This window comes from Schistocerca gregaria, chromosome 6 (genome assembly GCF_023897955.1).
Source record: "Schistocerca gregaria isolate iqSchGreg1 chromosome 6, iqSchGreg1.2, whole genome shotgun sequence".
NCBI lineage: Eukaryota > Metazoa > Arthropoda > Insecta > Orthoptera > Acrididae > Schistocerca > Schistocerca gregaria.
In genome coordinates, this window is record NC_064925.1 from 21,752,010 (window position 1) to 21,777,286 (window position 25,277).

General features: G+C 46.0%; 13 non-coding genes across 13 annotated transcripts; all 13 read left to right on the top strand.

The window, feature by feature from the left end:
• The first annotated feature begins 1,348 nt into the window (after positions 1–1,348).
• On the top strand, positions 1,349–1,421 carry Trnak-cuu (transfer RNA lysine (anticodon CUU)). The gene has a single exon. It is a non-coding gene; the product is annotated as a tRNA-Lys (tRNA).
• Positions 1,422–2,863: 1,442 nt separating this feature from the next.
• Trnak-cuu (transfer RNA lysine (anticodon CUU)) lies at positions 2,864–2,936 on the top strand. Its single transcript has one exon. It is a non-coding gene; the product is annotated as a tRNA-Lys (tRNA).
• Positions 2,937–4,378: 1,442 nt separating this feature from the next.
• Positions 4,379–4,451, top strand: Trnak-cuu (transfer RNA lysine (anticodon CUU)). The gene has a single exon. It is a non-coding gene; the product is annotated as a tRNA-Lys (tRNA).
• A 1,442-nt stretch (positions 4,452–5,893) lies between these two features.
• Positions 5,894–5,966, top strand: Trnak-cuu (transfer RNA lysine (anticodon CUU)). The gene has a single exon. It is a non-coding gene; the product is annotated as a tRNA-Lys (tRNA).
• A 1,442-nt stretch (positions 5,967–7,408) lies between these two features.
• Positions 7,409–7,481, top strand: Trnak-cuu (transfer RNA lysine (anticodon CUU)). The gene has a single exon. It is a non-coding gene; the product is annotated as a tRNA-Lys (tRNA).
• A 1,442-nt stretch (positions 7,482–8,923) lies between these two features.
• Positions 8,924–8,996, top strand: Trnak-cuu (transfer RNA lysine (anticodon CUU)). Its single transcript has one exon. It is a non-coding gene; the product is annotated as a tRNA-Lys (tRNA).
• Positions 8,997–10,456: 1,460 nt separating this feature from the next.
• Trnak-cuu (transfer RNA lysine (anticodon CUU)) lies at positions 10,457–10,529 on the top strand. Its single transcript has one exon. It is a non-coding gene; the product is annotated as a tRNA-Lys (tRNA).
• Positions 10,530–11,956: 1,427 nt separating this feature from the next.
• On the top strand, positions 11,957–12,029 carry Trnak-cuu (transfer RNA lysine (anticodon CUU)). The gene has a single exon. It is a non-coding gene; the product is annotated as a tRNA-Lys (tRNA).
• A 2,967-nt stretch (positions 12,030–14,996) lies between these two features.
• On the top strand, positions 14,997–15,069 carry Trnak-cuu (transfer RNA lysine (anticodon CUU)). The gene has a single exon. It is a non-coding gene; the product is annotated as a tRNA-Lys (tRNA).
• A 1,427-nt stretch (positions 15,070–16,496) lies between these two features.
• Positions 16,497–16,569, top strand: Trnak-cuu (transfer RNA lysine (anticodon CUU)). Its single transcript has one exon. It is a non-coding gene; the product is annotated as a tRNA-Lys (tRNA).
• A 2,964-nt stretch (positions 16,570–19,533) lies between these two features.
• Trnak-cuu (transfer RNA lysine (anticodon CUU)) lies at positions 19,534–19,606 on the top strand. Its single transcript has one exon. It is a non-coding gene; the product is annotated as a tRNA-Lys (tRNA).
• A 2,946-nt stretch (positions 19,607–22,552) lies between these two features.
• Trnak-cuu (transfer RNA lysine (anticodon CUU)) lies at positions 22,553–22,625 on the top strand. The gene has a single exon. It is a non-coding gene; the product is annotated as a tRNA-Lys (tRNA).
• Positions 22,626–24,055: 1,430 nt separating this feature from the next.
• On the top strand, positions 24,056–24,128 carry Trnak-cuu (transfer RNA lysine (anticodon CUU)). The gene has a single exon. It is a non-coding gene; the product is annotated as a tRNA-Lys (tRNA).
• The last annotated feature ends 1,149 nt before the right edge of the window (positions 24,129–25,277 follow it).

The window sequence follows — 25,277 nt, forward strand, 5'->3', positions numbered from 1 at the left end:
TGTCAGTCACAAGGAAACTGTATTTGAATGTGAAGGTGATTTTGTAGACATGTGTGGAAGACATGTTCTGAAATGCAAGTGTTGTTGTTTGGAAAGCACATCGGTTACGTGTCAGATGTGTAGCCAAGCAGTAATGGGTCGCCATAGCTGCAAATATTAGCCGGTAATATGAAGTGTTGTCAGCTGAAGTCTGATGATGCAGACGACCGTAAGGACGAAGTACCCAAAAGTACCACTAGGCCGCGCCTCTTTAGCTCAGTGGTAGAGCACTGCTCTAATAAACCAGGCATCGGAAGTTCCATCCTCACAGGAGAAAGATGAATTTTGGAAATCAGTTGCGTGTCGTGGCCGTATAGCAAACAGTATCTGTGATGACGAACAATTAGCGACAGGCGTTTTTTTAAGAATTACTCTCAGATGTGATTAAGGCGAATGGCGCAGATAAAGCATTTGCCAAAGCGATACAGCATAAAGTGGGACGATGCAGTCGGAATTACATGTTATAGATGTATTTCTCACATATCTCAGAGCCTCTCGCGGTCGTCGTCGACGTCGTCGTCGTCGTCGTCGTCGCCGCCGCTTCTGCAGAAGTAGCAAATGGCCATCGTAGCAAATGCGGCGAGGGACGCCCTGCCTTGGATTCCGAATGCACAAAGTGTGTGGTCTTGTTTCTCAGTTTATATTTGGTCGGTCTCGTAAGAGGTTGAATGTAACGAATGGGTGGGAAAGAGCAAGGGGCAGCGGCTGTGTAGAACGAAAACACAAATCCTCAGGGGTGTGAGCGTTTCGAGATGAGTCGTATACATGACATAGTTGGTCGTCAGTGACCATGTGACCTAATGGATAAGGCGTTGGACTTCGGATCTGATGATTACAGGTTCGAATGTTGTCACGCTCGTTTTTTTCCAGTTCTGAAAAAGAAACATACCGTTTTAATGTAGCAATTGAGCAGTACGAAACCGTCTGAATGTTGCTGTTGACCATTTTTTGCTTGGAAATGCTCTTGAGCTTGAAACACACACAACAAGACCGGTGTTAACTAGCGAAATGGTCAGCAGAGTGCCGACACCGCGAGTTTGGACTGGCACTTGCACATCTAAAACAACGACGGAAAGTAACTCGTTCGGCTTTGGAGTCACATAAAGTATGTGTGTTAATTTTGACGCCACTAGCTCTGCATGCTGTCATGCAATTTCTTTACCTCTCAGAAATGATTATGACATAAAAGTGAAGTACGTGACGAGTGTGACGTTAGGAAAACATTAGGCAGCATGGAGAGATTCTGTATGGGACCACCCAACCAAACGAGTACTGTGTGACGTGCTATCCGGCAGGTATTCAACGAGGTAGCCGGCTAGCTCAGTCGGTAGAGCGTCAGACTCTTAATCCTAGGGTCGTGGGTTCGAGCCACACGCTGGGCGGAACGGAATTTTGTTCCGCTGCAGATGTAAATTACCGTTTTTCAGATTAACGAGATGTAATGGAAATAGCAACTTTAAACTTTGCCTACGTCTCTGTCAGTCACAAGGAAACTGTATTTGAATGTGAAGGTGATTTTGTAGACATGTGTGGAAGACATGTTCTGAAATGCAAGTGTTGTTGTTTGGAAAGCACATCGGTTACGTGTCAGATGTGTAGCCAAGCAGTAATGGGTCGCCATAGCTGCAAATATTAGCCGGTAATATGAAGTGTTGTCAGCTGAAGTCTGATGATGCAGACGACCGTAAGGACGAAGTACCCAAAAGTACCACTAGGCCGCGCCTCTTTAGCTCAGTGGTAGAGCACTGCTCTAATAAACCAGGCATCGGAAGTTCCATCCTCACAGGAGAAAGATGAATTTTGGAAATCAGTTGCGTGTCGTGGCCGTATAGCAAACAGTATCTGTGATGACGAACAATTAGCGACAGGCGTTTTTTTAAGAATTACTCTCAGATGTGATTAAGGCGAATGGCGCAGATAAAGCATTTGCCAAAGCGATACAGCATAAAGTGGGACGATGCAGTCGGAATTACATGTTATAGATGTATTTCTCACATATCTCAGAGCCTCTCGCGGTCGTCGTCGACGTCGTCGTCGTCGTCGTCGTCGCCGCCGCTTCTGCAGAAGTAGCAAATGGCCATCGTAGCAAATGCGGCGAGGGACGCCCTGCCTTGGATTCCGAATGCACAAAGTGTGTGGTCTTGTTTCTCAGTTTATATTTGGTCGGTCTCGTAAGAGGTTGAATGTAACGAATGGGTGGGAAAGAGCAAGGGGCAGCGGCTGTGTAGAACGAAAACACAAATCCTCAGGGGTGTGAGCGTTTCGAGATGAGTCGTATACATGACATAGTTGGTCGTCAGTGACCATGTGACCTAATGGATAAGGCGTTGGACTTCGGATCTGATGATTACAGGTTCGAATGTTGTCACGCTCGTTTTTTTCCAGTTCTGAAAAAGAAACATACCGTTTTAATGTAGCAATTGAGCAGTACGAAACCGTCTGAATGTTGCTGTTGACCATTTTTTGCTTGGAAATGCTCTTGAGCTTGAAACACACACAACAAGACCGGTGTTAACTAGCGAAATGGTCAGCAGAGTGCCGACACCGCGAGTTTGGACTGGCACTTGCACATCTAAAACAACGACGGAAAGTAACTCGTTCGGCTTTGGAGTCACATAAAGTATGTGTGTTAATTTTGACGCCACTAGCTCTGCATACTGTCATGCAATTTCTTTACCTCTCAGAAATGATTATGACATAAAAGTGAAGTACGTGACGAGTGTGACGTTAGGAAAACATTAGGCAGCATGGAGAGATTCTGTATAGGACCACCCAACCAAACGAGTACTGTGTGACGTGCTATCCGGCAGGTATTCAACGAGGTAGCCGGCTAGCTCAGTCGGTAGAGCGTCAGACTCTTAATCCTAGGGTCGTGGGTTCGAGCCACACGCTGGGCGGAACGGAATTTTGTTCCGCTGCAGATGTAAATTACCGTTTTTCAGATTAACGAGATGTAATGGAAATAGCAACTTTAAACTTTGCCTACGTCTCTGTCAGTCACAAGGAAACTGTATTTGAATGTGAAGGTGATTTTGTAGACATGTGTGGAAGACATGTTCTGAAATGCAAGTGTTGTTGTTTGGAAAGCACATCGGTTACGTGTCAGATGTGTAGCCAAGCAGTAATGGGTCGCCATAGCTGCAAATATTAGCCGGTAATATGAAGTGTTGTCAGCTGAAGTCTGATGATGCAGACGACCGTAAGGACGAAGTACCCAAAAGTACCACTAGGCCGCGCCTCTTTAGCTCAGTGGTAGAGCACTGCTCTAATAAACCAGGCATCGGAAGTTCCATCCTCACAGGAGAAAGATGAATTTTGGAAATCAGTTGCGTGTCGTGGCCGTATAGCAAACAGTATCTGTGATGACGAACAATTAGCGACAGGCGTTTTTTTAAGAATTACTCTCAGATGTGATTAAGGCGAATGGCACAGATAAAGCATTTGCCAAAGCGATACAGCATAAAGTGGGACGATGCAGTCGGAATTACATGTTATAGATGTATTTCTCACATATCTCAGAGCCTCTCGCGGTCGTCGTCGACGTCGTCGTCGTCGTCGTCGTCGCCGCCGCTTCTGCAGAAGTAGCAAATGGCCATCGTAGCAAATGCGGCGAGGGACGCCCTGCCTTGGATTCCGAATGCACAAAGTGTGTGGTCTTGTTTCTCAGTTTATATTTGGTCGGTCTCGTAAGAGGTTGAATGTAACGAATGGGTGGGAAAGAGCAAGGGGCAGCGGCTGTGTAGAACGAAAACACAAATCCTCAGGGGTGTGAGCGTTTCGAGATGAGTCGTATACATGACATAGTTGGTCGTCAGTGACCATGTGACCTAATGGATAAGGCGTTGGACTTCGGATCTGATGATTACAGGTTCGAATGTTGTCACGCTCGTTTTTTTCCAGTTCTGAAAAAGAAACATACCGTTTTAATGTAGCAATTGAGCAGTACGAAACCGTCTGAATGTTGCTGTTGACCATTTTTTGCTGGGAAATGCTCTTGAGCTTGAAACACACACAACAAGACCGGTGTTAACTAGCGAAATGGTCAGCAGAGTGCCGACACCGCGAGTTTGGACTGGCACTTGCACATCTAAAACAACGACGGAAAGTAACTCGTTCGGCTTTGGAGTCACATAAAGTATGTGTGTTAATTTTGACGCCACTAGCTCTGCATGCTGTCATGCAATTTCTTTACCTCTCAGAAATGATTATGACATAAAAGTGAAGTACGTGACGAGTGTGACGTTAGGAAAACATTAGGCAGCATGGAGAGATTCTGTATGGGACCACCCAACCAAACGAGTACTGTGTGACGTGCTATCCGGCAGGTATTCAACGAGGTAGCCGGCTAGCTCAGTCGGTAGAGCGTCAGACTCTTAATCCTAGGGTCGTGGGTTCGAGCCACACGCTGGGCGGAACGGAATTTTGTTCCGCTGCAGATGTAAATTACCGTTTTTCAGATTAACGAGATGTAATGGAAATAGCAACTTTAAACTTTGCCTACGTCTCTGTCAGTCACAAGGAAACTGTATTTGAATGTGAAGGTGATTTTGTAGACATGTGTGGAAGACATGTTCTGAAATGCAAGTGTTGTTGTTTGGAAAGCACATCGGTTACGTGTCAGATGTGTAGCCAAGCAGTAATGGGTCGCCATAGCTGCAAATATTAGCCGGTAATATGAAGTGTTGTCAGCTGAAGTCTGATGATGCAGACGACCGTAAGGACGAAGTACCCAAAAGTACCGCTAGGCCGCGCCTCTTTAGCTCAGTGGTAGAGCACTGCTCTAATAAACCAGGCATCGGAAGTTCCATCCTCACAGGAGAAAGATGAATTTTGGAAATCAGTTGCGCGTCGTGGCCGTATAGCAAACAGTATCTGTGATGACGAACAATTAGCGACAGGCGTTTTTTTAAGAATTACTCTCAGATGTGATTAAGGCGAATGGCGCAGATAAAGCATTTGCCAAAGCGATACAGCATAAAGTGGGACAAGGCAGTCTGAATTACATTTTATAGATGTATTTCTCACATATCTCAGAGCCTCTCGCGGTCGTCGTCGTCGTCGTCGTCGTCGTCGTCGTCGCCGCCGCTTCTGCAGAAGTAGCAAATGGCTATCGTAGCAAATGCGGCGAGGGACGCCCTGCCTTGGATTCCGAATGCACAAAGTGTGTGGTCTTGTTTCTCAGTTTATATTTGGTCGGTCTCGTAAGAGGTTGAATGTAACGAATGGGTGGGAAAGAGCAAGGGGCAGCGGCTGTGTAGAACGAAAACACAAATCCTCAGGGGTGTGAGCGTTTCCAGATGAGTCGTATACATGACGTAGCTGGCCGTCAGTGACCATGTGGCCTAACGGATAAGGCGTCGGACTTCGGATCTGATGATTACAGGTTCGAATGTTGTCACGCTCGTTTTTTTCCAGTTCTGAAAAAGAAACATACCGTTTTAATGTAGCAATTGAGCAGTACGAAACCGTCTGAATGTTGCTGTTGACCATTTTTTGCTTGGAAATGCTCTTGAGCTTGAAACACACACAACAAGACCGGTGTTAACTAGCGAAATGGTCAGCAGAGTGCCGACACCGCGAGTTTGGACTGGCACTTGCACATCTAAAACAACGACGGAAAGTAACTCGTTCGGCTTTGGAGTCACATAAAGTATGTGTGTTAATTTTGACGCCACTAGCTCTGCATGCTGTCATGCAATTTCTTTACCTCTCAGAAATGATTATGACATAAAAGTGAAGTACGTGACGAGTGTGACGTTAGGAAAACATTAGGCAGCATGGAGAGATTCTGTATGGGACCACCCAACCAAACGAGTACTGTGTGACGTGCTATCCGGCAGGTATTCAACGAGGTAGCCGGCTAGCTCAGTCGGTAGAGCGTCAGACTCTTAATCCTAGGGTCGTGGGTTCGAGCCACACGCTGGGCGGAACGGAATTTTGTTCCGCTGCAGATGTAAATTACCGTTTTTCAGATTAACGAGATGTAATGGAAATAGCAACTTTAAACTTTGCCTACGTCTCTGTCACTCACAAGGAAACTGTATTTGAATGTGAAGGTGATTTTGTAGACATGTGTGGAAGACATGTTCTGAAATGCAAGTGTTGTTGTTTGGAAAGCACATCGGTTACGTGTCAGATGTGTAGCCAAGCAGTAATGGGTCGCCATAGCTGCAAATATTAGCCGGTAATATGAAGTGTTGTCAGCTGAAGTCTGATGATGCAGACGACCGTAAGGACGAAGTACCCAAAAGTACCACTAGGCCGCGCCTCTTTAGCTCAGTGGTAGAGCACTGCTCTAATAAACCAGGCATCGGAAGTTCCATCCTCACAGGAGAAAGATGAATTTTGGAAATCAGTTGCGTGTCGTGGCCGTATAGCAAACAGTATCTGTGATGACGAACAATTAGCGACAGGCGTTTTTTTAAGAATTACTCTCAGATGTGATTAAGGCGAATGGCGCAGATAAAGCATTTGCCAAAGCGATACAGCATAAAGTGGGACGATGCAGTCGGAATTACATGTTATAGATGTATTTCTCACATATCTCAGAGCCTCTCGCGGTCGTCGTCGACGTCGTCGTCGTCGTCGTCGTCGCCGCCGCTTCTGCAGAAGTAGCAAATGGCCATCGTAGCAAATGCGGCGAGGGACGCCCTGCCTTGGATTCCGAATGCACAAAGTGTGTGGTCTTGTTTCTCAGTTTATATTTGGTCGGTCTCGTAAGAGGTTGAATGTAACGAATGGGTGGGAAAGAGCAAGGGGCAGCGGCTGTGTAGAACGAAAACACAAATCCTCAGGGGTGTGAGCGTTTCGAGATGAGTCGTATACATGACATAGTTGGTCGTCAGTGACCATGTGACCTAATGGATAAGGCGTTGGACTTCGGATCTGATGATTACAGGTTCGAATGTTGTCACGCTCGTTTTTTTCCAGTTCTGAAAAAGAAACATACCGTTTTAATGTAGCAATTGAGCAGTACGAAACCGTCTGAATGTTGCTGTTGACCATTTTTTGCTGGGAAATGCTCTTGAGCTTGAAACACACACAACAAGACCGGTGTTAACTAGCGAAATGGTCAGCAGAGTGCCGACACCGCGAGTTTGGACTGGCACTTGCACATCTAAAACAACGACGGAAAGTAACTCGTTCGGCTTTGGAGTCACATAAAGTATGTGTGTTAATTTTGACGCCACTAGCTCTGCATGCTGTCATGCAATTTCTTTACCTCTCAGAAATGATTATGACATAAAAGTGAAGTACGTGACGAGTGTGACGTTAGGAAAACATTAGGCAGCATGGAGAGATTCTGTATGGGACCACCCAACCAAACGAGTACTGTGTGACGTGCTATCCGGCAGGTATTCAACGAGGTAGCCGGCTAGCTCAGTCGGTAGAGCGTCAGACTCTTAATCCTAGGGTCGTGGGTTCGAGCCACACGCTGGGCGGAACGGAATTTTGTTCCGCTGCAGATGTAAATTACCGTTTTTCAGATTAACGAGATGTAATGGAAATAGCAACTTTAAACTTTGCCTACGTCTCTGTCACTCACAAGGAAACTGTATTTGAATGTGAAGGTGATTTTGTAGACATGTGTGGAAGACATGTTCTGAAATGCAAGTGTTGTTGTTTGGAAAGCACATCGGTTACGTGTCAGATGTGTAGCCAAGCAGTAATGGGTCGCCATAGCTGCAAATATTAGCCGGTAATATGAAGTGTTGTCAGCTGAAGTCTGATGATGCAGACGACCGTAAGGACGAAGTACCCAAAAGTACCACTAGGCCGCGCCTCTTTAGCTCAGTGGTAGAGCACTGCTCTAATAAACCAGGCATCGGAAGTTCCATCCTCACAGGAGAAAGATGAATTTTGGAAATCAGTTGCGTGTCGTGGCCGTATAGCAAACAGTATCTGTGATGACGAACAATTAGCGACAGGCGTTTTTTTAAGAATTACTCTCAGATGTGATTAAGGCGAATGGCGCAGATAAAGCATTTGCCAAAGCGATACAGCATAAAGTGGGACGATGCAGTCGGAATTACATGTTATAGATGTATTTCTCACATATCTCAGAGCCTCTCGCGGTCGTCGTCGACGTCGTCGTCGTCGTCGTCGTCGCCGCCGCTTCTGCAGAAGTAGCAAATGGCCATCGTAGCAAATGCGGCGAGGGACGCCCTGCCTTGGATTCCGAATGCACAAAGTGTGTGGTCTTGTTTCTCAGTTTATATTTGGTCGGTCTCGTAAGAGGTTGAATGTAACGAATGGGTGGGAAAGAGCAAGGGGCAGCGGCTGTGTAGAACGAAAACACAAATCCTCAGGGGTGTGAGCGTTTCGAGATGAGTCGTATACATGACATAGTTGGTCGTCAGTGACCATGTGACCTAATGGATAAGGCGTTGGACTTCGGATCTGATGATTACAGGTTCGAATGTTGTCACGCTCGTTTTTTTCCAGTTCTGAAAAAGAAACATACCGTTTTAATGTAGCAATTGAGCAGTACGAAACCGTCTGAATGTTGCTGTTGACCATTTTTTGCTTGGAAATGCTCTTGAGCTTGAAACACACACAACAAGACCGGTGTTAACTAGCGAAATGGTCAGCAGAGTGCCGACACCGCGAGTTTGGACTGGCACTTGCACATCTAAAACAACGACGGAAAGTAACTCGTTCGGCTTTGGAGTCACATAAAGTATGTGTGTTAATTTTGACGCCACTAGCTCTGCATGCTGTCATGCAATTTCTTTACCTCTCAGAAATGATTATGACATAAAAGTGAAGTACGTGACGAGTGTGACGTTAGGAAAACATTAGGCAGCATGGAGAGATTCTGTATGGGACCACCCAACCAAACGAGTACTGTGTGACGTGCTATCCGGCAGGTATTCAACGAGGTAGCCGGCTAGCTCAGTCGGTAGAGCGTCAGACTCTTAATCCTAGGGTCGTGGGTTCGAGCCACACGCTGGGCGGAACGGAATTTTGTTCCGCTGCAGATGTAAATTACCGTTTTTCAGATTAACGAGATGTAATGGAAATAGCAACTTTAAACTTTGCCTACGTCTCTGTCACTCACAAGGAAACTGTATTTGAATGTGAAGGTGATTTTGTAGACATGTGTGGAAGACATGTTCTGAAATGCAAGTGTTGTTGTTTGGAAAGCACATCGGTTACGTGTCAGATGTGTAGCCAAGCAGTAATGGGTCGCCATAGCTGCAAATATTAGCCGGTAATATGAAGTGTTGTCAGCTGAAGTCTGATGATGCAGACGACCGTAAGGACGAAGTACCCAAAAGTACCACTAGGCCGCGCCTCTTTAGCTCAGTGGTAGAGCACTGCTCTAATAAACCAGGCATCGGAAGTTCCATCCTCACAGGAGAAAGATGAATTTTGGAAATCAGTTGCGTGTCGTGGCCGTATAGCAAACAGTATCTGTGATGACGAACAATTAGCGACAGGCGTTTTTTTAAGAATTACTCTCAGATGTGATTAAGGCGAATGGCGCAGATAAAGTATTTGCCAAAGCGATACAGCATAAAGTGGGACGATGCAGTCGGAATTACATGTTATAGATGTATTTCTCACATATCTCAGAGCCTCTCGCGGTCGTCGTCGACGTCGTCGTCGTCGTCGTCGTCGTCGTCGTCGTCGTCGTCGCCGCCGCTTCTGCAGAAGTAGCAAATGGCCATCGTAGCAAATGCGGCGAGGGACGCCCTGCCTTGGATTCCGAATGCACAAAGTGTGTGGTCTTGTTTCTCAGTTTATATTTGGTCGGTCTCGTAAGAGGTTGAATGTAACGAATGGGTGGGAAAGAGCAAGGGGCAGCGGCTGTGTAGAACGAAAACACAAATCCTCAGGGGTGTGAGCGTTTCGAGATGAGTCGTATACATGACATAGTTGGTCGTCAGTGACCATGTGACCTAATGGATAAGGCGTTGGACTTCGGATCTGATGATTACAGGTTCGAATGTTGTCACGCTCGTTTTTTTCCAGTTCTGAAAAAGAAACATACCGTTTTAATGTAGCAATTGAGCAGTACGAAACCGTCTGAATGTTGCTGTTGACCATTTTTTGCTGGGAAATGCTCTTGAGCTTGAAACACACACAACAAGACCGGTGTTAACTAGCGAAATGGTCAGCAGAGTGCCGACACCGCGAGTTTGGACTGGCACTTGCACATCTAAAACAACGACGGAAAGTAACTCGTTCGGCTTTGGAGTCACATAAAGTATGTGTGTTAATTTTGACGCCACTAGCTCTGCATGCTGTCATGCAATTTCTTTACCTCTCAGAAATGATTATGACATAAAAGTGAAGTACGTGACGAGTGTGACGTTAGGAAAACATTAGGCAGCATGGAGAGATTCTGTATGGGACCACCCAACCAAACGAGTACTGTGTGACGTGCTATCCGGCAGGTATTCAACGAGGTAGCCGGCTAGCTCAGTCGGTAGAGCGTCAGACTCTTAATCCTAGGGTCGTGGGTTCGAGCCACACGCTGGGCGGAACGGAATTTTGTTCCGCTGCAGATGTAAATTACCGTTTTTCAGATTAACGAGATGTAATGGAAATAGCAACTTTAAACTTTGCCTACGTCTCTGTCACTCACAAGGAAACTGTATTTGAATGTGAAGGTGATTTTGTAGACATGTGTGGAAGACATGTTCTGAAATGCAAGTGTTGTTGTTTGGAAAGCACATCGGTTACGTGTCAGATGTGTAGCCAAGCAGTAATGGGTCGCCATAGCTGCAAATATTAGCCGGTAATATGAAGTGTTGTCAGCTGAAGTCTGATGATGCAGACGACCGTAAGGACGAAGTACCCAAAAGTACCACTAGGCCGCGCCTCTTTAGCTCAGTGGTAGAGCACTGCTCTAATAAACCAGGCATCGGAAGTTCCATCCTCACAGGAGAAAGATGAATTTTGGAAATCAGTTGCGTGTCGTGGCCGTATAGCAAACAGTATCTGTGATGACGAACAATTAGCGACAGGCGTTTTTTTAAGAATTACTCTCAGATGTGATTAAGGCGAATGGCGCAGATAAAGCATTTGCCAAAGCGATACAGCATAAAGTGGGACAAGGCAGTCTGAATTACATTTTATAGATGTATTTCTCACATATCTCAGAGCCTGTCGTCGTCGTCGTCGTCGTCGTCGCCGCCGCTTCTGCAGAATTAGCAAATGGCCATCGTAGCAAATGCGGCGAGGGACGCCCTGCCTTGGATTCCGAATGCACAAAGTGTGTGGTCTTGTTTCTCAGTTTATATTTGGTCGGTCTCGTAAGAGGTTGAATGTAACGAATGGGTGGGAAAGAGCAAGGGGCAGCGGCTGTGTAGAACGAAAACACAAATCCTCAGGGGTGTGAGCGTTTCGAGATGAGTCGTATACATGACATAGTTGGTCGTCAGTGACCATGTGACCTAATGGATAAGGCGTTGGACTTCGGATCTGATGATTACAGGTTCGAATGTTGTCACGCTCGTTTTTTTCCAGTTCTGAAAAAGAAACATACCGTTTTAATGTAGCAATTGAGCAGTACGAAACCGTCTGAATGTTGCTGTTGACCATTTTTTGCTTGGAAATGCTCTTGAGCTTGAAACACACACAACAAGACCGGTGTTAACTAGCGAAATGGTCAGCAGAGTGCCGACACCGCGAGTTTGGACTGGCACTTGCACATCTAAAACAACGACGGAAAGTAACTCGTTCGGCTTTGGAGTCACATAAAGTATGTGTGTTAATTTTGACGCCACTAGCTCTGCATGCTGTCATGCAATTTCTTTACCTCTCAGAAATGATTATGACATAAAAGTGAAGTACGTGACGAGTGTGACGTTAGGAAAACATTAGGCAGCATGGAGAGATTCTGTATGGGACCACCCAACCAAACGAGTACTGTGTGACGTGCTATCTGGCAGGTATTCAACGAGGTAGCCGGCTAGCTCAGTCGGTAGAGCGTCAGACTCTTAATCCTAGGGTCGTGGGTTCGAGCCACACGCTGGGCGGAACGGAATTTTGTTCCGCTGCAGATGTAAATTACCGTTTTTCAGATTAACGAGATGTAATGGAAATAGCAACTTTAAACTTTGCCTACGTCTCTGTCACTCACAAGGAAACTGTATTTGAATGTGAAGGTGATTTTGTAGACATGTGTGGAAGACATGTTCTGAAATGCAAGTGTTGTTGTTTGGAAAGCACATCGGTTACGTGTCAGATGTGTAGCCAAGCAGTAATGGGTCGCCATAGCTGCAAATATTAGCCGGTAATATGAAGTGTTGTCAGCTGAAGTCTGATGATGCAGACGACCGTAAGGACGAAGTACCCAAAAGTACCACTTGGCCGCGCCTCTTTAGCTCAGTGGTAGAGCACTGCTCTAATAAACCAGGCATCGGAAGTTCCATCCTCACAGGAGAAAGATGAATTTTGGAAATCAGTTGCGCGTCGTGGCCGTATAGCAAACAGTATCTGTGATGACGAACAATTAGCGACAGGCGTTTTTTTAAGAATTACTCTCAGATGTGATTAAGGCGAATGGCGCAGATAAAGCATTTGCCAAAGCGATACAGCATAAAGTGGGACAAGGCAGTCTGAATTACATTTTATAGATGTATTTCTCACATATCTCAGAGCCTCTCGCGGTCGTCGTCGTCGTCGTCGTCGTCGTCGTCGTCGTCGTCGCCGCCGCTTCTGCAGAAGTAGCAAATGGCTATCGTAGCAAATGCGGCGAGGGACGCCCTGCCTTGGATTCCGAATGCACAAAGTGTGTGGTCTTGTTTCTCAGTTTATATTTGGTCGGTCTCGTAAGAGGTTGAATGTAACGAATGGGTGGGAAAGAGCAAGGGGCAGCGGCTGTGTAGAACGAAAACACAAATCCTCAGGGGTGTGAGCGTTTCGAGATGAGTCGTATACATGACGTAGCTGGCCGTCAGTGACCATGTGGCCTAATGGATAAGGCGTCGGACTTCGGATCTGATGATTACAGGTTCGAATGTTGTCACGGCCCTTTTTTTCCAGTTATGAAAAAGAAACATACTGTTTTAATGTAGCAATTGAGCAGTACGAAACCGTCTGAATGTTGCTGTTGACCATTTTTTGCTTGGAAATGCTCTTGAGCTTGAAACACACACAACAAGACCGGTGTTAACTAGCGAAATGGTCGGCAGAGTGCCGACACCGCGAGTTTTGACTGGCACTTGCACATCTAAAACAACGTCGGAAAGTAACTCGTTCGGCTTTTGAGTCACATAAAGTATGTGTGTTAATTTTGACGCCACTAGCTCTGCATGCTGTCATGCAATTTCTTTACCTCTCAGAAATGATTATGACATAAAAGTGAAGTACGTGACGAGTGTGACGTTAGGAAAACATTAGGCAGCATGGAGGGATTCTGTATGGGACCACCCAACCCAAACGAGTACTGTGTGACCTGCTATCCGGCAGGTATTCATCGAGGTAGCCGGCTAGCTCAGACGGTAGACCGTCAGACTCTTAATCCTAGGGTCGTAGGTTCGAGCCATACGCTGGGCGGAACGGTATTTTGTTCCGCTGCAGATGTAAATTACCGTTTTTCTGATTAACGAGATGTAATGGAAATAGCAACTTTAAACTTTGCCTACGTATCTGTCACTCACAAGGAAACTGTATTTGAATGTGAAGGTGATTTTGTAGACATGTGTGGATGACATGTTCTGAAATGCAAGTGTTGTTGTTTGGAGAGCACATCGGTTACGTGTCAGATGTGTAGCCAAGCAGTAAAGGGTCGCCATAGCTGCAAATATTAGCCGGTAATATGAAGTGTTGTCAGCTGAAGTCTGATGATGCAGACGACCGTAAGGACGAAGTATCCAAGAGTACCGCTAGGCCGCGCCTATTTAGCTCAGTGGTAGAGCACTGCTCTAATAAACCAGGCATCGGAAGTTCCATCCTCACAGGAGAAAGATGAATTTTGGAAATCAGTTGCGCGTCGTGGCCGTATAGCAAACAGTATCTGTGATGACGAACAATTAGCGACAGGCGTTTTTTTAAGAATTACTCTCAGATGTGATTAAGGCGAATGGCGCAGATAAAGCATTTGCCAAAGCGGTACAGCATAAAGTGGGACGATGCAGTCGGAATTACATGTTATAGATGTATTTCTCACATATCTCAGAGCCTCTCGCGGTCGTCGTCGACGTCGTCGTCGTCGTCGTCGTCGTCGCCGCCGCTTCTGCAGAAGTAGCAAATGGCTATCGTAGCAAATGCGGCGAGGGACGCCCTGCCTTGGATTCCGAATGCACAAAGTGTGTGGTCTTGTTTCTCAGTTTATATTTGGTCGGTCTCGTAAGAGGTTGAATGTAACGAATGGGTGGGAAAGAGCAAGGGGCAGCGGCTGTGTAGAACGAAAACACAAATCCTCAGGGGTGTGAGCGTTTCGAGATGAGTCGTATACATGACATAGTTGGTCGTCAGTGACCATGTGACCTAATGGATAAGGCGTTGGACTTCGGATCTGATGATTACAGGTTCGAATGTTGTCACGCTCGTTTTTTTCCAGTTCTGAAAAAGAAACATACCGTTTTAATGTAGCAATTGAGCAGTACGAAACCGTCTGAATGTTGCTGTTGACCATTTTTTGCTGGGAAATGCTCTTGAGCTTGAAACACACACAACAAGACCGGTGTTAACTAGCGAAATGGTCAGCAGAGTGCCGACACCGCGAGTTTGGACTGGCACTTGCACATCTAAAACAACGACGGAAAGTAACTCGTTCGGCTTTGGAGTCACATAAAGTATGTGTGTTAATTTTGACGCCACTAGCTCTGCATGCTGTCATGCAATTTCTTTACCTCTCAGAAATGATTATGACATAAAAGTGAAGTACGTGACGAGTGTGACGTTAGGAAAACATTAGGCAGCATGGAGAGATTCTGTATGGGACCACCCAACCAAACGAGTACTGTGTGACGTGCTATCCGGCAGGTATTCAACGAGGTAGCCGGCTAGCTCAGTCGGTAGAGCGTCAGACTCTTAATCGTAGGGTCGTGGGTTCGAGCCACACGCTGGGCGGAACGGAATTTTGTTCCGCTGCAGATGTAAATTACCGTTTTTCAGATTAACGAGATGTAATGGAAATAGCAACTTTAAACTTTGCCTACGTCTCTGTCACTCACAAGGAAACTGTATTTGAATGTGAAGGTGATTTTGTAGACATGTGTGGAAGACATGTTCTGAAATGCAAGTGTTGTTGTTTGGAAAGCACATCGGTTACGTGTCAGATGTGTAGCCAAGCAGTAATGGGTCGCCATAGCTGCAAATATTAGCCGGTAATATGAAGTGTTGTCAGCTGAAGTCTGATGATGCAGACGACCGTAAGGACGAAGTACCCAAAAGTACCACTAGGCCGCGCCTCTTTAGCTCAGTGGTAGAGCACTGCTCTAATAAACCAGGCATCGGAAGTTCCATCCTCACAGGAGAAAGATGAATTTTGGAAATCAGTTGCGTGTCGTGGCCGTATAGCAAACAGTATCTGTGATGACGAACAATTAGCGACAGGCGTTTTTTTAAGAATTACTCTCAGATGTGATTAAGGCGAATGGCGCAGATAAAGCATTTGCCAAAGCGATACAGCATAAAGTGGGACAAGGCAGTCTGAATTACATTTTATAGATGTATTTCTCACATATCTCAGAGCCTGTCGTCGTCGTCGTCGTCGTCGTCGCCGCCGCTTCTGCAGAAGTAGCAAATGGCCATCGTAGCAAATGCGGCGAGGGACGCCCTGCCTTGGATTCCGAATGCACAAAGTGTGTGGTCTTGTTTCTCAGTTTATATTTGGTCGGTCTCGTAAGAGGTTGAATGTAACGAATGGGTGGGAAAGAGCAAGGGGCAGCGGCTGTGTAGAACGAAAACACAAATCCTCAGGGGTGTGAGCGTTTCGAGATGAGTCGTATACATGACATAGTTGGTCGTCAGTGACCATGTGACCTAATGGATAAGCCGTTGGACTTCGGATCTGATGATTACAGGTTCGAATGTTGTGACGCTCGTTTTTTTCCAGTTCTGAAAAAGAAACATACCGTTTTAATGTAGCAATTGAGCAGTACGAAACCGTCTGAATGTTGCTGTTGACCATTTTTTGCTTGGAAATGCTCTTGAGCTTGAAACACACACAACAAGACCGGTGTTAACTAGCGAAATGGTCAGCAGAGTGCCGACACCGCGAGTTTGGACTGGCACTTGCACATCTAAAACAACGACGGAAAGTAACTCGTTCGGCTTTGGAGTCACATAAAGTATGTGTGTTAATTTTGACGCCACTAGCTCTGCATGCTGTCATGCAATTTCTTTACCTCTCAGAAATGATTATGACATAAAAGTGAAGTACGTGACGAGTGTGACGTTAGGAAAACATTAGGCAGCATGGAGAGATTCTGTATGGGACCACCCAACCAAACGAGTACTGTGTGACGTGCTATCCGGCAGGTATTCAACGAGGTAGCCGGCTAGCTCAGTCGGTAGAGCGTCAGACTCTTAATCGTAGGGTCGTGGGTTCGAGCCACACGCTGGGCGGAACGGAATTTTGTTCCGCTGCAGATGTAAATTACCGTTTTTCAGATTAACGAGATGTAATGGAAATAGCAACTTTAAACTTTGCCTACGTCTCTGTCACTCACAAGGAAACTGTATTTGAATGTGAAGGTGATTTTGTAGACATGTGTGGAAGACATGTTCTGAAATGCAAGTGTTGTTGTTTGGAAAGCACATCGGTTACGTGTCAGATGTGTAGCCAAGCAGTAATGGGTCGCCATAGCTGCAAATATTAGCCGGTAATATGAAGTGTTGTCAGCTGAAGTCTGATTATGCAGACGACCGTAAGGACGAAGTACCCAAAAGTACCACTTGGCCGCGCCTCTTTAGCTCAGTGGTAGAGCACTGCTCTAATAAACCAGGCATCGGAAGTTCCATCCTCACAGGAGAAAGATGAATTTTGGAAATCAGTTGCGCGTCGTGGCCGTATAGCAAACAGTATCTGTGATGACGAACAATTAGCGACAGGCGTTTTTTTAAGAATTACTCTCAGATGTGATTAAGGCGAATGGCGCAGATAAAGCATTTGCCAAAGCGATACAGCATAAAGTGGGACAAGGCAGTCTGAATTACATTTTATAGATGTATTTCTCACATATCTCAGAGCCTCTCGCGGTCGTCGTCGTCGTCGTCGTCGTCGTCGTCGTCGTCGCCGCCGCTTCTGCAGAAGTAGCAAATGGCTATCGTAGCAAATGCGGCGAGGGACGCCCTGCCTTGGATTCCGAATGCACAAAGTGTGTGGTCTTGTTTCTCAGTTTATATTTGGTCGGTCTCGTAAGAGGTTGAATGTAACGAATGGGTGGGAAAGAGCAAGGGGCAGCGGCTGTGTAGAACGAAAACACAAATCCTCAGGGGTGTGAGCGTTTCGAGATGAGTCGTATACATGACGTAGCTGGCCGTCAGTGACCATGTGGCCTAATGGATAAGGCGTCGGACTTCGGATCTGATGATTACAGGTTCGAATGTTGTCACGGCCCTTTTTTTCCAGTTATGAAAAAGAAACATACTGTTTTAATGTAGCAATTGAGCAGTACGAAACCGTCTGAATGTTGCTGTTGACCATTTTTTGCTTGGAAATGCTCTTGAGCTTGAAACACACACAACAAGACCGGTGTTAACTAGCGAAATGGTCGGCAGAGTGCCGACACCGCGAGTTTTGACTGGCACTTGCACATCTAAAACAACGTCGGAAAGTAACTCGTTCGGCTTTTGAGTCACATAAAGTATGTGTGTTAATTTTGACGCCACTAGCTCTGCATGCTGTCATGCAATTTCTTTACCTCTCAGAAATGATTATGACATAAAAGTGAAGTACGTGACGAGTGTGACGTTAGGAAAACATTAGGCAGCATGGAGGGATTCTGTATGGGACCACCCAACCCAAACGAGTACTGTGTGACCTGCTATCCGGCAGGTATTCATCGAGGTAGCCGGCTAGCTCAGACGGTAGACCGTCAGACTCTTAATCCTAGGGTCGTAGGTTCGAGCCATACGCTGGGCGGAACGGTATTTTGTTCCGCTGCAGATGTAAATTACCGTTTTTCTGATTAACGAGATGTAATGGAAATAGCAACTTTAAACTTTGCCTACGTATCTGTCACTCACAAGGAAACTGTATTTGAATGTGAAGGTGATTTTGTAGACATGTGTGGATGACATGTTCTGAAATGCAAGTGTTGTTGTTTGGAGAGCACATCGGTTACGTGTCAGATGTGTAGCCAAGCAGTAAAGGGTCGCCATAGCTGCAAATATTAGCCGGTAATATGAAGTGTTGTCAGCTGAAGTCTGATGATGCAGACGACCGTAAGGACGAAGAATCCAAGAGTACCGCTAGGCCGCGCCTATTTAGCTCAGTGGTAGAGCACTGCTCTAATAAACCAGGCATCGGAAGTTCCATCCTCACAGGATATAGATGAATTTTGGAAATCAGTTGCGCGTCGTGGCCGTATAGCAAACAGTATCTGTGATGACGAACAATTAGCGACAGGCGTTTTTTTAAGAATTACTCTCAGATGTGATTAAGGCGAATGGCGCAGATAAAGCATTTGCCAAAGCGGTACAGCATAAAGTGGGACGATGCAGTCGGAATTACATGTTATAGATGTATTTCTCACATATCTCAGAGCCTCTCGCGGTCGTCGTCGACGTCGTCGTCGTCGTCGTCGTCGTCGCCGCCGCTTCTGCAGAAGTAGCAAATGGCTATCGTAGCAAATGCGGCGAGGGACGCCCTGCCTTGGATTCCGAATGCACAAAGTGTGTGGTCTTGTTTCTCAGTTTATATTTGGTCGGTCTCGTAAGAGGTTGAATGTAACGAATGGGTGGGAAAGAGCAAGGGGCAGCGGCTGTGTAGAACGAAAACACAAATCCTCAGGGGTGTGAGCGTTTCGAGATGAGTCGTATACATGACATAGTTGGTCGTCAGTGACCATGTGACCTAATGGATAAGGCGTTGGACTTCGGATCTGATGATTACAGGTTCGAATGTTGTCACGCTCGTTTTTTTCCAGTTCTGAAAAAGAAACATACCGTTTTAATGTAGCAATTGAGCAGTACGAAACCGTCTGAATGTTGCTGTTGACCATTTTTTGCTGGGAAATGCTCTTGAGCTTGAAACACACACAACAAGACCGGTGTTAACTAGCGAAATGGTCAGCAGAGTGCCGACACCGCGAGTTTGGACTGGCACTTGCACATCTAAAACAACGACGGAAAGTAACTCGTTCGGCTTTGGAGTCACATAAAGTATGTGTGTTAATTTTGACGCCACTAGCTCTGCATGCTGTCATGCAATTTCTTTACCTCTCAGAAATGATTATGACATAAAAGTGAAGTACGTGACGAGTGTGACGTTAGGAAAACATTAGGCAGCATGGAGAGATTCTGTATGGGACCACCCAACCAAACGAGTACTGTGTGACGTGCTATCCGGCAGGTATTCAACGAGGTAGCCGGCTAGCTCAGTCGGTAGAGCGTCAGACTCTTAATCGTAGGGTCGTGGGTTCGAGCCACACGCTGGGCGGAACGGAATTTTGTTCCGCTGCAGATGTAAATTACCGTTTTTCAGATTAACGAGATGTAATGGAAATAGCAACTTTAAACTTTGCCTACGTCTCTGTCACTCACAAGGAAACTGTATTTGAATGTGAAGGTGATTTTGTAGACATGTGTGGAAGACATGTTCTGAAATGCAAGTGTTGTTGTTTGGAAAGCACATCGGTTACGTGTCAGATGTGTAGCCAAGCAGTAATGGGTCGCCATAGCTGCAAATATTAGCCGGTAATATGAAGTGTTGTCAGCTGAAGTCTGATGATGCAGACGACCGTAAGGACGAAGTACCCAAAAGTACCACTAGGCCGCGCCTCTTTAGCTCAGTGGTAGAGCACTGCTCTAATAAACCAGGCATCGGAAGTTCCATCCTCACAGGAGAAAGATGAATTTTGGAAATCAGTTGCGTGTCGTGGCCGTATAGCAAACAGTATCTGTGATGACGAACAATTAGCGACAGGCGTTTTTTTAAGAATTACTCTCAGATGTGATTAAGGCGAATGGCGCAGATAAAGCATTTGCCAAAGCGATACAGCATAAAGTGGGACAAGGCAGTCTGAATTACATTTTATAGATGTATTTCTCACATATCTCAGAGCCTGTCGTCGTCGTCGTCGTCGTCGTCGCCGCCGCTTCTGCAGAAGTAGCAAATGGCCATCGTAGCAAATCCGGCGAGGGACGCCCTGCCTTGGATTCCGAATGCACAAAGTGTGTGGTCTTGTTTCTCAGTTTATATTTGGTCGGTCTCGTAAGAGGTTGAATGTAACGAATGGGTGGGAAAGAGCAAGGGGCAGCGGCTGTGTAGAACGAAAACACAAATCCTCAGGGGTGTGAGCGTTTCGAGATGAGTCGTATACATGACGTAGCTGGCCGTCAGTGACCATGTGGCCTAATGGATAAGGCGTCGGACTTCGGATCTGATGATTACAGGTTCGAATGTTGTCACGGCCCTTTTTTTCCAGTTATGAAAAAGAAACATACTGTTTTAATGTAGCAATTGAGCAGTACGAAACCGTCTGAATGTTGCTGTTGACCATTTTTTGCTTGGAAATGCTCTTGAGCTTGAAACACACACAACAAGACCGGTGTTAACTAGCGAAATGGTCGGCAGAGTGCCGACACCGCGAGTTTTGACTGGCACTTGCACATCTAAAACAACGTCGGAAAGTAACTCGTTCGGCTTTTGAGTCACATAAAGTATGTGTGTTAATTTTGACGCCACTAGCTCTGCATGCTGTCATGCAATTTCTTTACCTCTCAGAAATGATTATGACATAAAAGTGAAGTACGTGACGAGTGTGACGTTAGGAAAACATTAGGCAGCATGGAGGGATTCTGTATGGGACCACCCAACCCAAACGAGTACTGTGTGACCTGCTATCCGGCAGGTATTCATCGAGGTAGCCGGCTAGCTCAGACGGTAGACCGTCAGACTCTTAATCCTAGGGTCGTAGGTTCGAGCCATACGCTGGGCGGAACGGTATTTTGTTCCGCTGCAGATGTAAATTACCGTTTTTCTGATTAACGAGATGTAATGGAAATAGCAACTTTAAACTTTGCCTACGTATCTGTCACTCACAAGGAAACTGTATTTGAATGTGAAGGTGATTTTGTAGACATGTGTGGATGACATGTTCTGAAATGCAAGTGTTGTTGTTTGGAGAGCACATCGGTTACGTGTCAGATGTGTAGCCAAGCAGTAAAGGGTCGCCATAGCTGCAAATATTAGCCGGTAATATGAAGTGTTGTCAGCTGAAGTCTGATGATGCAGACGACCGTAAGGACGAAGAATCCAAGAGTACCGCTAGGCCGCGCCTATTTAGCTCAGTGGTAGAGCACTGCTCTAATAAACCAGGCATCGGAAGTTCCATCCTCACAGGATATAGATGAATTTTGGAAATCAGTTGCGCGTCGTGGCCGTATAGCAAACAGTATCTGTGATGACGAACAATTAGCGACAGGCGTTTTTTTAAGAATTACTCTCAGATGTGATTAAGGCGAATGGCGCAGATAAAGCATTTGCCAAAGCGGTACAGCATAAAGTGGGACGATGCAGTCGGAATTACATGTTATAGATGTATTTCTCACATATCTCAGAGCCTCTCGCGGTCGTCGTCGACGTCGTCGTCGTCGTCGTCGTCGTCGCCGCCGCTTCTGCAGAAGTAGCAAATGGCTATCGTAGCAAATGCGGCGAGGGACGCCCTGCCTTGGATTCCGAATGCACAAAGTGTGTGGTCTTGTTTCTCAGTTTATATTTGGTCGGTCTCGTAAGAGGTTGAATGTAACGAATGGGTGGGAAAGAGCAAGGGGCAGCGGCTGTGTAGAACGAAAACACAAATCCTCAGGGGTGTGAGCGTTTCGAGATGAGTCGTATACATGACATAGTTGGTCGTCAGTGACCATGTGACCTAATGGATAAGGCGTTGGACTTCGGATCTGATGATTACAGGTTCGAATGTTGTCACGCTCGTTTTTTTCCAGTTCTGAAAAAGAAACATACCGTTTTAATGTAGCAATTGAGCAGTACGAAACCGTCTGAATGTTGCTGTTGACCATTTTTTGCTGGGAAATGCTCTTGAGCTTGAAACACACACAACAAGACCGGTGTTAACTAGCGAAATGGTCAGCAGAGTGCCGACACCGCGAGTTTGGACTGGCACTTGCACATCTAAAACAACGACGGAAAGTAACTCGTTCGGCTTTGGAGTCACATAAAGTATGTGTGTTAATTTTGACGCCACTAGCTCTGCATGCTGTCATGCAATTTCTTTACCTCTCAGAAATGATTATGACATAAAAGTGAAGTACGTGACGAGTGTGACGTTAGGAAAACATTAGGCAGCATGGAGAGATTCTGTATGGGACCACCCAACCAAACGAGTACTGTGTGACGTGCTATCCGGCAGGTATTCAACGAGGTAGCCGGCTAGCTCAGTCGGTAGAGCGTCAGACTCTTAATCGTAGGGTCGTGGGTTCGAGCCACACGCTGGGCGGAACGGAATTTTGTTCCGCTGCAGATGTAAATTACCGTTTTTCAGATTAACGAGATGTAATGGAAATAGCAACTTTAAACTTTGCCTACGTCTCTGTCACTCACAAGGAAACTGTATTTGAATGTGAAGGTGATTTTGTAGACATGTGTGGAAGACATGTTCTGAAATGCAAGTGTTGTTGTTTGGAAAGCACATCGGTTACGTGTCAGATGTGTAGCCAAGCAGTAATGGGTCGCCATAGCTGCAAATATTAGCCGGTAATATGAAGTGTTGTCAGCTGAAGTCTGATGATGCAGACGACCGTAAGGACGAAGTACCCAAAAGTACCACTAGGCCGCGCCTCTTTAGCTCAGTGGTAGAGCACTGCTCTAATAAACCAGGCATCGGAAGTTCCATCCTCACAGGAGAAAGATGAATTTTGGAAATCAGTTTCGTGTCGTGGCCGTATAGCAAACAGTATCTGTGATGACGAACAATTAGCGACAGGCGTTTTTTTAAGAATTACTCTCAGATGTGATTAAGGCGAATGGCGCAGATAAAGCATTTGCCAAAGCGATACAGCATAAAGTGGGACAAGGCAGTCTGAATTACATTTTATAGATGTATTTCTCACATATCTCAGAGCCTGTCGTCGTCGTCGTCGTCGTCGTCGTCGCCGCCGCTTCTGCAGAAGTAGCAAATGGCCATCGTAGCAAATGCGGCGAGGGACGCCCTGCCTTGGATTCCGAATGCACAAAGTGTGTGGTCTTGTTTCTCAGTTTATATTTGGTCGGTCTCGTAAGAGGTTGAATGTAACGAATGGGTGGGAAAGAGCAAGGGGCAGCGGCTGTGTAGAACGAAAACACAAATCCTCAGGGGTGTGAGCGTTTCGAGATGAGTCGTATACATGACATAGTTGGTCGTCAGTGACCATGTGACCTAATGGATAAGCCGTTGGACTTCGGATCTGATGATTACAGGTTCGAATGTTGTGACGCTCGTTTTTTTCCAGTTCTGAAAAAGAAACATACCGTTTTAATGTAGCAATTGAGCAGTACGAAACCGTCTGAATGTTGCTGTTGACCATTTTTTGCTTGGAAATGCTCTTGAGCTTGAAACACACACAACAAGACCGGTGTTAACTAGCGAAATGGTCAGCAGAGTGCCGACACCGCGAGTTTTGACTGGCACTTGCACATCTAAAACAACGACGGAAAGTAACTCGTTCGGCTTTGGAGTCACATAAAGTATGTGTGTTAATTTTGACGCCACTAGCTCTGCATGCTGTCATGCAATTTCTTTACCTCTCAGAAATGATTATGACATAAAAGTGAAGTACGTGACGAGTGTGACGTTAGGAAAACATTAGGCAGCATGGAGAGATTCTGTATGGGACCACCCAACCAAACGAGTACTGTGTGACGTGCTATCCGGCAGGTATTCAACGAGGTAGCCGGCTAGCTCAGTCGGTAGAGCGTCAGACTCTTAATCGTAGGGTCGTGGGTTCGAGCCACACGCTGGGCGGAACGGAATTTTGTTCCGCTGCAGATGTAAATTACCGTTTTTCACATTAACGAGATGTAATGGAAATAGCAACTTTAAACTTTGCCTACGTCTCTGTCACTCACAAGGAAACTGTATTTGAATGTGAAGGTGATTTTGTAGACATGTGTGGAAGACATGTTCTGAAATGCAAGTGTTGTTGTTTGGAAAGCACATCGGTTACGTGTCAGATGTGTAGCCAAGCAGTAATGGGTCGCCATAGCTGCAAATATTAGCCGGTAATATGAAGTGTTGTCAGCTGAAGTCTGATTATGCAGACGACCGTAAGGACGAAGTACCCAAAAGTACCACTTGGCCGCGCCTCTTTAGCTCAGTGGTAGAGCACTGCTCTAATAAACCAGGCATCGGAAGTTCCATCCTCACAGGAGAAAGATGAATTTTGGAAATCAGTTGCGCGTCGTGGCCGTATAGCAAACAGTATCTGTGATGACGAACAATTAGCGACAGGCGTTTTTTTAAGAATTACTCTCAGATGTGATTAAGGCGAATGGCGCAGATAAAGCATTTGCCAAAGCGATACAGCATAAAGTGGGACAAGGCAGTCTGAATTACATTTTATAGATGTATTTCTCACATATCTCAGAGCCTCTCGCGGTCGTCGTCGTCGTCGTCGTCGTCGTCGTCGTCGCCGCCGCTTCTGCAGAAGTAGCAAATGGCTATCGTAGCAAATGCGGCGAGGGACGCCCTGCCTTGGATTCCGAATGCACAAAGTGTGTGGTCTTGTTTCTCAGTTTATATTTGGTCGGTCTCGTAAGAGGTTGAATGTAACGAATGGGTGGGAAAGAGCAAGGGGCAGCGGCTGTGTAGAATGAAAACACAAATCCTCAGGGGTGTGAGCGTTTCGAGATGAGTCGTATACATGACGTAGCTGGCCGTCAGTGACCATGTGGCCTAATGGATAAGGCGTCGGACTTCGGATCTGATTATTACAGGTTCGAATGTTGTCACGGCCCTTTTTTTTCCAGTTATGAAAAAGAAACATACTGTTTTAATGTAGCAGTTGAGCAGTACGAAACCGTCTGAATGTTGCTGTTGACCATTTTTTGCTTGGAAATGCTCTTGAGCTTGAAACACACACAACAAGACCGGTGTTAACTAGCGAAATGGTCG